Below are 13,848 nucleotides of genomic sequence, written 5' to 3'. Positions count from 1 at the left end.
CGATCAGTTTGGATGTGTCCTTGTCATTTCTTTTTAGATAGTGAAGGTGTTAAGGCTGTGTTGGTAGTTGAGGGTTCAAGCCCCAGACCACAACAACACTCAGGGTCTTAAAATAACTGAGGGGAATGTGCTGCCTTTGATTTAACATCTGCAAATGGTTAGACGTTCTAGTCCTCTTGGCTAAGGATGATAAACCATAGGCCCCATACTCTCCTACATCTTCTCTGTACTGGTTATAAGCAGGGGACATTAACCCTTTAACTCCCAGAAATGATTAACAGGTAGCTTCTCCCTATAATATCCTTACGTTATCCTGCAAACAGGTGATGAGAATACCCAGACTTCTCAGGTAGAAGATGTTTTCTTGATTTAACAGATGATTTCTCGTAACTGATGAATATACAAATATGCAGCATCTAGAGGGGAGAATTAATTAATAATCAGATCTTGAGAGTTAAAGAGTAAAACAACTTACAGACTTCAACAAAGAGTAACAAATGTGGCTCCCAGTGTGGTCATCTGGCCTTGTTTAACAAATAGAGAAGCCTTGACTGTGCTCTGTTCTGTTATAAAGCACGCAGGAAGCGGCTAGAGCACGAAAGAAGTGTAGGGAGAAACATGAGACGTAATCACTTCTGGGAGTTAAAGGGTTAATACATGATAATACAGACAAAGGCAGGATCAAGCTGTCTGACACAGACACCCCAACTTTCAGCCCACATTCCCCTCACTTTCAGTTCCAAATTCAAGTGTGAAGTGAGAAAGACAACAGTACTTATTTCAAGAAAGATAAAAGAAAAATTAAAAATAAAAAATTAAAAGAATTCCTCATACAATTTCAAAAGAAATAACTAAACATGGCCTACTCCAATTTAAGACACGGAACAGAACGAAAAGGAAGATCTGTAATTTTAGAAAGAGAGATTATCAATTTGCAAAGCAAGAATCCGTGTGGAACTCCACTGTACGGAAGGATGAGAGGGTCCATTAGAAACCTCAAAGCTGTCGAAAAAATCATCCACAACTGCAAACCCGCAAAACCGCCAAAAAAAAACTCGACCAGAAACATGCTGCAAACCAACTTTAGTCACGCGATATTTTTCAGGGACGGTGTCTGACGTCACGCAATCGAATTATTCATCGACTACGAACATCGATGCTTGACACCTTGGAAATTGTACAGCTGCAGCCTCACGGGATTTTAATTTGAATTATAGATTTGCATTTTATGGCGAAACGGTGCAGTCCTTCCTATAAATATAAAAGATTGATCTCTTCGTAGTGAAGATTCAGCCAAGAACACCACGGAGATGTTCATATTTTCAGTTCGTTTCGTTTCGTTTCGTTTGGCAAATTACAGTAAGCGCTAAAAAAAATTCCGGAGATATGATCGATTCTAGTTTTACAATTGAGACTGAATGCATTGTATGACATCAGATCTTTGAAAGACAGGCGCAAGGACAGTGTTACAAACGTTAACTCTTGAACTCAGTTGTATGCAATTCTGCGTATAAACTCCATCATTTGCGACCAGTCAAGCAGATAACATTTACAAACCAGTGTAATTTTAAGTTTAGGGAAATGCGCACTAATCGTAGCACGACCACATTTGCTCTATCTAAGTCCAATCGGTAGAACTTTCATACGTATTTTTTTTTCTATAGAGTCTTTTCATATTACATGATATTGTTTTGAATGACAGCGTATAAAATATAAATTCAAATAACTTTTTGCAAATTTCATGCTGCGAATTTGAATATTTTTCAATAAACAAACAATATAGCTGAAGGAGACGACAACACAACGAAACAACCAAATCGCAGAACGAGCTGCGCGAATCTAGAGCGCATTCATTCATGAAAATATCGACATCCACAACAGAGTACGTACCTCTAAGAAGTGTTCTCCGTGGATCTATTTGCCGTTTTCAAAGCAATCTACTGGGGCAACTGCACGTGGTTCAACCTCCCTTGTCTGACAGCTCCTTTCATTTGGTTCCGTGAATTAGAATTAGGTTATTTTTATCTTAGGACCTATTGTCTTTCTCGGAAGAGAAATAGCAGGAGTCTGGAAGCTAGCTAGGTAGGTTGACCGCTGACTAAAGTACAGGAGATTTTCAAAGATGGCTCGAAGTGTCGGAGAGTGTAGAAAAAAGAAAGTAGAAAACAAGCGCGGCAAAGATTCTACTGCGAAGTCATTATCGAAACAAGATGTAGGAAAGAGCCGAACGAAAACCAAGGTAAGTAATGGATAATATAGTGTTAACAACTGGGTTGAAAACGTAAATTAGCCACCGTAAAGAGTAAAAAAGCTGACGTTTCGAGCGTTAGCCCTTCGTCAGAGCGATTATTACTCTAATCGCTCTGACGAAGGGCTAACGCTCGAAACGTCAGCTTTTTTACTCTTTACGGTGGCTAATTTACGTTTTCAACCCAGTTGTTAACACTAAATTACCTTCTATACTCTCCCACCGACGCAGCACCACAGTTTCTTTAGAAACTTACCCCTTCATTCATAAGTAATGGATAATGTTGTAGCATTTGAGAGAGAAAGCTATTTGTGTTATCAGGGAATTCGACTTCAGAGGTGACGGAGAAAAGATCTGCCCATATCACAGCCCCTGCCTGACTGAATCGATCATCATGTACATGTGTGTCTATATACTCGGGTGCAATTCACATTCCCATCTATCTTCTCGGGGAGGGGGGCGGGAGAACACCTCATTTCGCCAAAATTGGTATTTATTGCCATACATGGTAATTAAATTTCCTTTGTCTTGAATCTTTAATTCAGCACATGGTGGATAATTTACAACATGTTTTAACCAAGAGTTTCATTCCACTACATATATCTAACCCAAGGTATCTTTCTGGACTGGAATGTGAGGAATGGGGTGGTACTGTGTGTTAACTAACTTTGTAGGTGTAATTTTCAATAGTTTGTCTGAGTATGTTAGGGTAGCTGAGTGAGGCTGATAAGTTACAGTGTTTTGCCTTTTTTTTTTTTTTTTTTCATCTTAAACAGGATTGTAAAATGAAGAAATTTTGTCTTTGTCATTAAATTCCCAAGATCTGTTTGCTAATTCTCCCCTATAGTTGTTGCACATTTCCTTGTACAGTTGTGATCCTGAAAGGCAGAACGGACTCTAACAGAAAACTGTTTGAATGGCAAACTGCATGGATGACGAACAGTTAACAAATGGTCCTTGAAACATTCAAACGGTTTACCTGACCATTCAAATGGGCGAATAAATTGTTTGAACATTCAAACAGAAGTCACAATACTTCGAACAGATGGTAATTTATTTCAGACATTATATGCAAACCATTCAAATGGTTTGTTGAACGCTTTGAACAGATTTTTTTAGTCATTCGAATGGATAACGAACGGTTTACCCATTTGAACAGATAACTGTTAGTGTCTGTTTTGCCTTTCATGGTCACATTTGTCATAGGAATTTTTTGTTAGATCAAGATCACAACTTTTTCATTACTCTTTTGTTGGATATTATATGGATATTCTAGGGAGAAGTTACATGTTAATTATGTCTGAGAGTTTAAGGGTTAAACAGTGTGTTGTGATACACTGCCACCTAAATTTCACTCAAGTTCAAAATATCTTGGATATTAGTATTCCCTACTAATTTATTCAAACTGCAGCTTACTAAGTCTGCAGAGCAGTTGCAGTATGTAATACTAATGCTTATTTCACGATTTTGACAAGTACTGGTTAATTTTCATTTATCCAGACTGAAGGGAAAATGAAATTGTTGATTAACTTGAAAGGTAATTGATAAAGAAACCTGAGACTTCACCTTACCCAGACTATTTTTTCCACAAGCCTGGTATAACCAACACACCAGCAATAAGTTTTAGAGGAGTTTAATTTCCTGACAATTTGACTGAACTCTTCTATTTACATGCCATTGCCAGAGGTTTCAAAGTAAAGTATTACAAACATAATACATCAAGAACGGAACGACTAATTACAAGATTGGAAGTAACAGGAAATACAAATAACAAGAAATAATATTATGTATAACATAGACAATACTAATAACATAGCAAACATGAGTCACTTGATGAAAGAGCAATTAACCTGACGATTTTGGAATACAGCTGGCATAAGAACATACTTGCAATTACCTTTTAACTGGAGCTTACACCTTTTTCATTTGCATGATCCATGTGAAAGTTAAAATTATATGGATAGCTGTGCAGAGGGGGATTAGTTTCTACACCTGGTGTCTTCTCTTGATTTTCAGAGCTGAAAGAAAATGTCTTGTTAGAAAGTTGTGCTCCGAGGAACAACTCCCCCCTTGATCTTATCCAATTCTGTTTGTTCTTTGTTGTCACTGTACCATGCTGATCTGACATTTGTGTGAATGAAAATATGTAATTGTTAATTTACTGGGCAGGGTTTATCAAGCAGTGAAGATGATGACACTGCCTAGAAAAAAAAATCTAAAGAAAATCAGAAGAGGAAGAAGAAAGGAAAAAACATTATTGACTCAGGTAATGTTTTGTGGTGAACATGAACAGATTTTGAGGCTCTACACAAACTGTTACACCAGTTGGTAGTTATGCTATGCAGTGTCCTTGTCAATTCCCAATGCAATTTGCATCATTATCAAAACATTGTGTTAAAAGATTCACATAATTATATTGTAAAACATCACAATTATAACCTGACCTTATATCTGAAGTAATCTTACATCTCTGTTAGATTCTGATGGAGATCCTTTTCCTCCAAAAATAAGGTATGTGATTTGCTTCTTGAATTTGGTTCCATTTTATACAGTTTCAGTGAAACTCTTTGGTCCTAATATCAGCCCTAAGTCAAGAGTCAAGGAAATGATCACCAACTTTCAAAGCTCTTGATTATTAAACAAATTCTCCTGCAGCTTAGAATATGCATAGAGAACAGTATGGAGAATATGGATACTGATGTCAGGTTGTATTCAGTACCTTGTTCTCTTTCACTCATCTCTGTTTCAGAAAAGCCACATCAGTAAAGAAGGAGGAGAGTTCAAAAGCTAAGAAAAGTAGAAGACCAATCAGCTTGGACTCTGAGGTAAGGAAATGATGTGCACTTATTGAGGGTGCCCTATACTTTTTACGTGAAGGGTGATTGGGAGATTTTATTTTCATGGGAATCATGATTTCAATTTTTTTTTTGGTTATTTTTTTGTTTTTGTTTTGTGAGTTGTGATTAAAGATGATAAGATCTTTCCATGTCCTTGTGAACAATTTTTTCTTTATTTAAACGTAACCTGTGAATGAAGAATTAAATGAATTAAATGTGATTGGCAAACCATTTTATTTAATTGACTAATTTTGGGTTATTTCGAAGAGCCAAACTTGTAGGATTAACAGCTTTGTTAATGGGTAAGAAAGAGTGAAAATTTTAATTTGTGAATTTGGTTTAATTCTCTTTTTTTCTTTTTTGGTTTTATTTATATTCAGAAGTGATCATCTTGAATTTCATTTGAACATGGAAGAATTATGAATATTTATCATGATGCATGAAAAGGCCTACTATTTTTATGTGACTGAGTTCTACAAAAGGCTTTGGGGGACTCTCTTTATTGATGGAGTGGGAGGGCTGGATAGGGAAAATATTGGAGGTGAGCTTGAGGTAAAATGAGGTCAGATTTTACATCACCTGATCTTTAACCTTACTCATGCATTTGCTTGTCAAAGAAAACAAATCCATCCACTTCATCCTGGGTTCAGCACACTTACCATTAGACCACTCTGCCTTGAATAGGTTTGAATATCATAGCCCTTGACTTACATTGTGATGTGGTTTCTACAGATGAGGAAGAAGTTGTGCTCAGGAAATTAAAAAAGTCGGCCAAACAGACAGAAAACGTACATGTAGCTTCTAAAGAGGTCCAGCATGTTAAAAAGAGGTATCTTTCATCATTCTCTTTCATTATATTTGACATTTCAGCACCAAACCATGGTGTTCATTTAGAACATACGATATCGCTGTAGAGAAGCATCTGACTTCTCCTAAACATATCCAGCTAAATTTTGTTTGCCTGTTGTCTGTTTGTTTGTTTTTTCCTCTCTTCCATCAGGCATTGAGAATGTTAGATCTGTCATAGGACACTGCTCTTATGCTGATACATTTAACCCTTTGACCCCTAACAGTGACCAGCATCTAATTTCTCCTTACAATATCATCCTTGAATCAAACATTAAGGTCATGAGAGTAAAGGAAATGATCACCAACTAAGCTCCTGATTGTAAAACAAATTCTCCTTGTCAGTACCCAAGGAAATGTATAGAGAACAGTATGGAGAATATACATACTGAGTTTCAGTTGTTAAGGGTTGAAAACAAAAAACAAACAACCAACAGCAAAATAGTAAAGACAGTGTTACACAGCCATCAAGAGTGAATTTAATGTAACATTGTTGTAGAACTAAAATGTTTAACACATGGATTGTTATTCTTGCTTCAGTTCAGTCATTACCTAAAGAGAAAAAAGCAACTTCTGCACTTGATTTCTTTGGTTCTACTCCAGTTGAAAGGGAATCCAGGAAAACATTTGCCAAAAGAGAAAACAGGTGAATAACTAACTACTCTTGTTTTGTCCACAATATTTTTTTAAAGAAAAAATCAGGCATCCTGTGTATTACTTCATGCATCATGCATTGAACAGGGAAAACTTTAAACCTCACCATACCTTGCCTTTCTGTAAAATTCATGCATCACATGTTAATTTTTAGGCTTAGTCAAGCATTCCTTGTAGACCCTCTGCCAATCTGCTATAGTTATATCAGGATGAACTACAGTGAACACATACCATGTCACAAAATTAATGGGTAGTGACCAATTGAGGAATAGTTTTGGCAAAAACTACACCATGGGCCCCCTTAAAGGGAAAAGTCCTTTGGCCTCTTAGATATTTAATAACACAGCCACATGTACCTGATGAGTTTTAGTATTCTCATTACTTATTGGCTGGATAATCTATGGATATTCTCAGGAGAAGTTACATGTTAATTTCTTCTGGTAGTTAAATTATTATTATCTCCCAAAGCTCTTTATGGTTTGTTTTCCATCCTTTCAAATTTTAATGAGAGATGCAAGACAAAGGAAAATGAAGATTATTAGAATTAAGGCTTATTTGGAAAATCTGCAGATACAGTTTATGCAAAAAAATTGTAAAATGCATGCTTTGATTAACCCTTTTACTTCCGAGATGTCAATAGTAATTCTCCTTACTGTCTGTCATACAATTCTTGTAATGTTAGTTTGGAGAATTTGGTCTTGGATCAACTAATAATCCTCTGCTTGATTATTTATTCTCATCACTTGTCTGCATGATATTGTATTGATATTGTAAGGAGAAGTTCTGTCTTGGTCACTCATGGGAGTTAAAGGGTTAAACAAAAAAATGTATTTTATCCTTTTACTCTCAGTTGTTGTTCAAATGTTGGTTCAATGTCAGTATCTGAGAAACTGCCTACCTACCCCTCCCCTAAGTCAACATTAACCCTTACTTGTGAGCAGTTGATGGTTGTTGAGTTAGGGGAGGGGTGGGTGTGCAGATGCTGACAATGATCTGAAATGTTTATGGTGTATCTACAGAGTTTTTTTTCATTTTTCACCATTTATAACTTTTCAGTTTGGAGAGTATTAAGAGGCCTTCAAGGGAAGAATTAATTATTTGTCTGCATATCTTAAATTATGCATGCACTTGATAATATAATTTTTAGGAAGTGGAAAACTGTTTGAATGGATTGACATTTGTTATTACAGGAATCTTGGAAAGTATTGAGAGAGAGGAGGCAGCAGATTTGATTCAAAGATATGGTGGAAAAGTTACCCAATCAGTGAGCAAGAAAAAGAGTCAAGTTGTTGTGGGACAGGATCCTTGAAGAGTAAACTTTCCAAGGTATATTGTAATGCACAGCTCAAAAGAGGGAAAAAAAAGAACTGTGAACATAAACATATACACTGCACCTTTTCCCTAAATTTTTATAACAAATCCGGGTGCAGCTTACTGCAAATACACCTGGGAAACTTGTCACAAATTTGCATAAATTAACATGATTCATTGAACAGCAAACTAACAAGAACTGAAAAATTTTCTTTTTGTTGTTGGCTTCTAAAAGAGTTTTTTTTCCATGAGCATAAACTTAAACTGTGGAGTTCATTAAATGCTTCTTTGTTAAAAGACCTTTTTAACTGGTTTAAGGTTGTATTTCCTTCCTTGAATAGCTAAACATTACTTGGCAAGAAACCTGTGATTTCTTTGTTGTTGTTGTTTTTGTTGTTGTTTTTGTTGTTGTTTTTGTTGTTGTTTTTGTTGTTGTTTTTTTTTGTGCAACTGATCACATAATTTGTTAATCCTCATTTCCCTTCTTCCATCTACTTAATTTACGTTGTCACTCAGTCTGTCTGTCTGCTCTTTTGTGTACACTTAGTGAATATAATTTTTCTTGTGTGCATACAAGTACTGTACATGACTTTGCATTAAAGTTACTGATGTGCATGTGTGTGATATACATGTACCAGTAAAATGTCATAGGAGCCATAGGCTAGTGTGCAACTGATAACATAATTTGTTCATCCTTATTTCCCTTCTTCCATCTACTTAACTTATGGTGTCACTCAGTTTGTCTGTCTGTCTGTCTGCTCTTTTACTTATGTTCATTCTTCCAATTACTGTCTTTCTATCTGTCACTTATTCTCCTTGTTCTCCTCTGTACAGTCACCCACACGTCAGTTTTACCACCACCTTAAATTCCACCTTTAGGTTCATCTGTTGGATCATTTTACTGTACTTCCACCTGTAGACTTGTTTGTGTTACTTAAATTGAGTTGCAAGAAAGTACAGTTTTTTTGTTTTTTGTTGCTTTATTTTTTTAATCTAAACAAGATTTTAACAGTAAAGGTAATTTTTTTTTGTGCAGAAGAACCAAGTCTGTTATGGGTAGACAAATATCAGCCTTGGGCAGTGAAGCAGATTATTGGTCAGCATGGTGATAAGAGCAACATGAGAAAGCTGATGAACTGGCTGAGAGACTGGGAAAAGAATAGAAAGAAACTAGCCTCTAAATGTGAGCACACATTGATTGTCAAGATGCTTTTCCCTCAAATACATGTACATGTAACTTCTCTTCAGGCAAGTATGCAAACGGTTCAGGCAAACTGTTGGAGAAAGCAGATGAAAAAGTTTGGGTTGTAACCAGATAGGGGACCTTTCTGGGGGGGGGGGGGAGTAGCAATTCTCCTAGTCACCTGATGCTACTGAAATTAAGTAAGCATAGGCAAGGTTAGACCTGTGGCTCTTGTGCTGACTTTACATCCAACCCTTTATCTCACATGAGTGACCAAGACAGGATTTCTCCTTACAATATCAATACAATATCAATCAGACAAGTAATGAGAATGTAGAAAAATATCAATCTGGGGATTATTAGTTGATCCAATACCAAATTATCCAAATCATAAGAATTTTATGGCAGACAGTAAGAAGTACTAGTGAGCTGTTTGAAGTAAAAGTGTTCAGTGGATGAACCTAACCTTAATCAACAGATATTTTACATAAGACCTTAAATTGAGTTGTAATGCAAATGTCGTCTAGCTGTTGGCTAAATACCTTTCACATTGAATCCAGATTGTTTCTTAATTCCCACATTCAGACATACAATTTTTTAAACAGCTGTAACTTATGAACTTTTATGAATTTATTTTACTCGACAGTCACTTATACATGTAGTTAGTATGTTAGTAGTGGAATCACAGTTTTAAACCTTTTTATTTTGCACAGCTTTCTTTTACAACAAAGACCAAGATGGGTCGTCCTTTATGGCAGCTCTTCTGTCCGGTTCCCCAGGAGTTGGAAAAACAACAAAGCTACATGTACCCTGGTTTGTGAAGAGCTGGGTTTTACGTACATTGAAATGAATGCCAGTGACACACGAAGCAAAAAGACCTTGGAAGAACACATTTCTCAGTCACTGAACAATAAAACCATGGATGGCTTTCTGACAGGTTGTCAAATTTCTGTAATATTTGGAATGACTTTGATATTATTAAAGATACTTCATGAATTCTCCAGTCTTACTAAACTGATTTTCCTCTGTAGTTAATTTATTAGATTTCAGATGTCATTTTTCCTTGTATTTTTGGTCGTATTCGCTATACAATAACTTTTTGCCAAATTTCGCCTTATTTCATTTCTTTTCACTCACCCGTCGAATTAAAGCTCTATTGGTCAACTTTTCCTTAAAAAATTTGTGAAGTTTCCAGGCCGACAAATCGCCTGCATCTTTAATAAGAAAATTTCCTTCACTATGCGTTCAGTATGTGTGTGTCTCATTTTTCCCTGTCCTGTCAAGACCTCTCGTATGGCAGTCCAGTGCCCTTCGATCACCCTAAGCAGGCGATGGTTTAACGACCATCACATCAGCAAAAAATAAGTATACTAAAAAAAATAGCATGTTTATATCATTGTGCTACACTCCGAATTAATGAAAATGAAAAGTTAAAAAATGTAATATGAGTTCCTGTCCAAACTTGGCGTATAAATAGTGAAACAGCATCGCTACAAAATAGAATCATGGATCACGAAATAAGCAATGACACGATTTTCTGTTTCGAGTTCGATGAGCTCATATTCAGCTTCTTCAATACTGCTCGTATTACCAAGTGCACCGTTTCGTTACACACTTCAGGGGCAAATCACATTTTCACAGGAGTTAAGGTGAGGACAGAATAAGTTAATAGCGACCGAATTCAGTGAATGAGATAAACGGATATTGACTTAAGATACAAATAGAAATAATTTGAAACATGAGACAAAAGAATGAAAAAAATATCGATCTCGTCACGAACGCAGATCGAATCTTAGACCATCGGATTTTACGATCTGAAGTTCTCACACAGCTATAGATTTCTCGTTAATGATCCATGACATACAATGGATACATAAAGGATCATCCTGCATACTGCTTAGATCATCAATGTCGAAAGTTTCATGTCTTCAAATACATAATGATAGAAAGGAAATTTCAAGCTCTTGCGTGACAAAGGAAAAAATCATTTTTAACCGACGACCGAAAAGAAAAACCCTATCCGTCAGATCAGGTTAAACGACAGATTAAATATCAATGCTGACATGAAGATAAACATACCAGACCTTGAGGTAGCTTATTTATCTTCCCATGAGGGATTTACGAAGCTGCGGCATTTCTGATTCCAGTATCATGTGCGTCACTTGTCTGTACGAACTGTTAGACATTTATTTATGGCCTCGCTTACTGCATCCAAACTCGGCTGACAATTCTAGAGCTCAAAGAGACAGAGAGCTACGGCCTCAGATTTCTCTTCCAACTTAAAGACAACTGGTTCAGTAACAATTTATTCATAAAATTCTTATAAGATACACAGAGGGTTTCTGTACACAAAGATGCATGGAGTACACAGATTTAAAAAAAATTTGAATATCTTCCTCGGATATTTTTTTTAAAGAAGAGTACATATGGTATTCGCTTTAATTCTTTCCAAGACGCGAAACGATTTAACTATGCTTTTCTCTAGATACAACGAGAAGTCAAGTATTTTTCTTGCAAAAGAACTTTATTGGAGTTAAATTTATTGCAAGTAATCTTCAGGTGAGGAAAGATAATGAAGAAATATGTAGCATACTATAATCGAAAGACAAGAAAATTGGAAAAAATTTACATAAAGAATACATATTATTGATGTGATTTCTTTAGCTTTGTACCTCCCTCTAGTGATTACACCGGACACCTACGCTTTTGATTGTAAAAATATTTAGGGCGCAATTGGCGGGAGTTATTTACAAGAAAAAAGCTTACCGTTAATATTTTTAGAAACTTTTTGAAGTTGTCACGGTGAGAGCGGAAGATGAAAATTTGAGAGAACTGTAACGCTAATGGGAAGATGACCAAAAACAAATGTGTATCATATTGAACGAGGGATATATTGAGTTGATCACTTGAAGAGAAATTGTATTGGTACAATATAACTCACGATGTAAATTCATCCTTATCGATTTAGTTATGGCAGGGTGTAACATGTCCTGCTCAGAGAAGAAAAGGGTTTTGCGGATGCGAATGTTTTGCACTGAAAGAGAAAGAGCTGAATTTAAATCACAGAAATAATTAATCGCCATGGAGAAACATGTAAACAAGTGATAATCATAAAAAGAATAAAAAAAAAAACAAACAGACAAAAATACAAGCACAACACTGGGCATTAGATGAGGTTACATCTTTCAAACTCGTGAATATGTTACCTTCATTTTTTCATCGAATTGTTGTAAAGCAAAATATTATTTTTGATATTTTCAGGCATGTAGAATTAACAAATGACATCGTCTGGAGAATAGAAGGATTCAGAGGATAACAGTTTAACAAGTACAAATCAATTTTCATTCTGCAACTGATTAGTGCTGTAGAGCTCATGTTATTTATAATGAAAGATCACAATCTTATTTTTCTTGCGGCTGACAACAATCGAGGTTAATTTCAGTCGAATTTCCCAGTTTATTGTTATCAGATGTGAAGATATTACAATGGTTTCTCTCATTTGACTGGTTTAATAGTCTGCACGCGATGCAATTTCCTAAAGCCTTAAACTCCTAGAAGTGATAAAACTTGTAACTTATCCTTGTAATATCAATACATTATCCAGCAAACAGGCAATGAGAATACTCAAAGTTTTATCAGGTAGAATTCGTTATCTTTGAACTAACACCAAATTTCTGTATCTACTTTGAAATGAAACATGTAGCAGCTAGAGGGGAGAATTAACAATTAGATCACTGGAGTTAAAGGTTTAACTGCGCGTGATGATTATGCGGCAGAAGCTCGTGACGAGCATGTGACAAAGCTAGATAACGTGACGTATATAATTAGAGCTCTCGTCAATATCAAAATCAGCAAATATCTCTTTGTAAGTTTGTAAAAAAGCTCGAGGTTGAAAAAAATTACACAATCCCGACGTTTCTTTTGATATGGTAACATTCGCGATATATAGTAATAATAACGGTAATATGGTTCAGTTTCCAAAACGTGACATCTCCACTGCACGCTGTAAATGTACCATTTATATCTTCACATATAAAGGTATCAATATCGTCATTACAACCGGATTTATCAACATGACAGTTTTACCTTCCATGTGGGCTGTTTTTTTTTCAATTGTATTTTTTTACCTGAAGCTGAATTCAATTCTTTTTTAAAGAAAATAGTTCTTGTAATGAGAAACTGTTGTATTACAATGTCCGAAATTGAATTGATTTTTCGGCGAGCTGAGTTTCGGTGTAACGGATCTCTTTAATCGATGCCCGTATTTAAAAAATCATATTTGATTCAAATTTTTAATCAATATCTTTCGAATAAAATGGATGATACATGTTGGCCTATCGATACGAATTTATCCGCTTGAATTTAATTATCTATTTGAAGGAGTAAAAGATGTCATGAACACTCGATGGTAAAATTCGTATCCACGCGCGGTTATCTAATATATCATGTATGCGTGTGTATTACTGAACAAGTGTGAGCCTAAGAAGGCTGTACATTGGCCAATTTCCCTCACTATATTTTAAGCCGGGACCGAGACGAAGGCTTCGTCAGCAACGGATCAAAGGATGTATCACACGATGACAAAATATATTCATGCATTATGGAAGTACCAAATAAATCTGCGAGTTTCGTTGTGATTTTTGTTTTGTGTTCATTTAGGACGAATCTGTGACTTGTGTTTTAGCCAAAAATGCTGGAAAAGCTTTTATTCATAGGACAAAAATATATTGTTTAGTTATGAAATTATACGAGGTATTCAACAGGCTACA

General features: G+C 35.8%; 1 protein-coding gene across 3 annotated transcripts in view; it reads left to right on the top strand.

The window, feature by feature from the left end:
* LOC149051659 (replication factor C subunit 1-like) overlaps window positions 1-13,848 on the top strand; it is a 232,892-nt gene that overhangs the window by 146,479 nt on the left and 72,565 nt on the right. The window contains exon 1 of one of the 3 annotated variants that reach the window (XM_089185675.1): window positions 2,109-2,239. The exons of 1 other annotated variant lie outside the window; for it this stretch is intronic. The gene's annotated coding sequence lies outside the window, so the exon portion shown is untranslated. Of the gene's footprint in view, window positions 1-2,108; window positions 2,240-13,848 lie in introns of those variants that run through there. One more of the 3 variants, XM_089185680.1, reaches the window with a different exon arrangement.

The sequence above is a fragment of the Pocillopora damicornis genome, chromosome 1 (genome assembly GCF_964200805.1).
Source record: "Pocillopora damicornis chromosome 1, jaPocDami1.2, whole genome shotgun sequence".
Taxonomy (NCBI): Eukaryota; Metazoa; Cnidaria; class Anthozoa; order Scleractinia; family Pocilloporidae; genus Pocillopora; species Pocillopora damicornis.
Note: the sequence above shows the minus strand (reverse complement) of the source record. Positions and strands in the feature narration are given on the sequence as shown.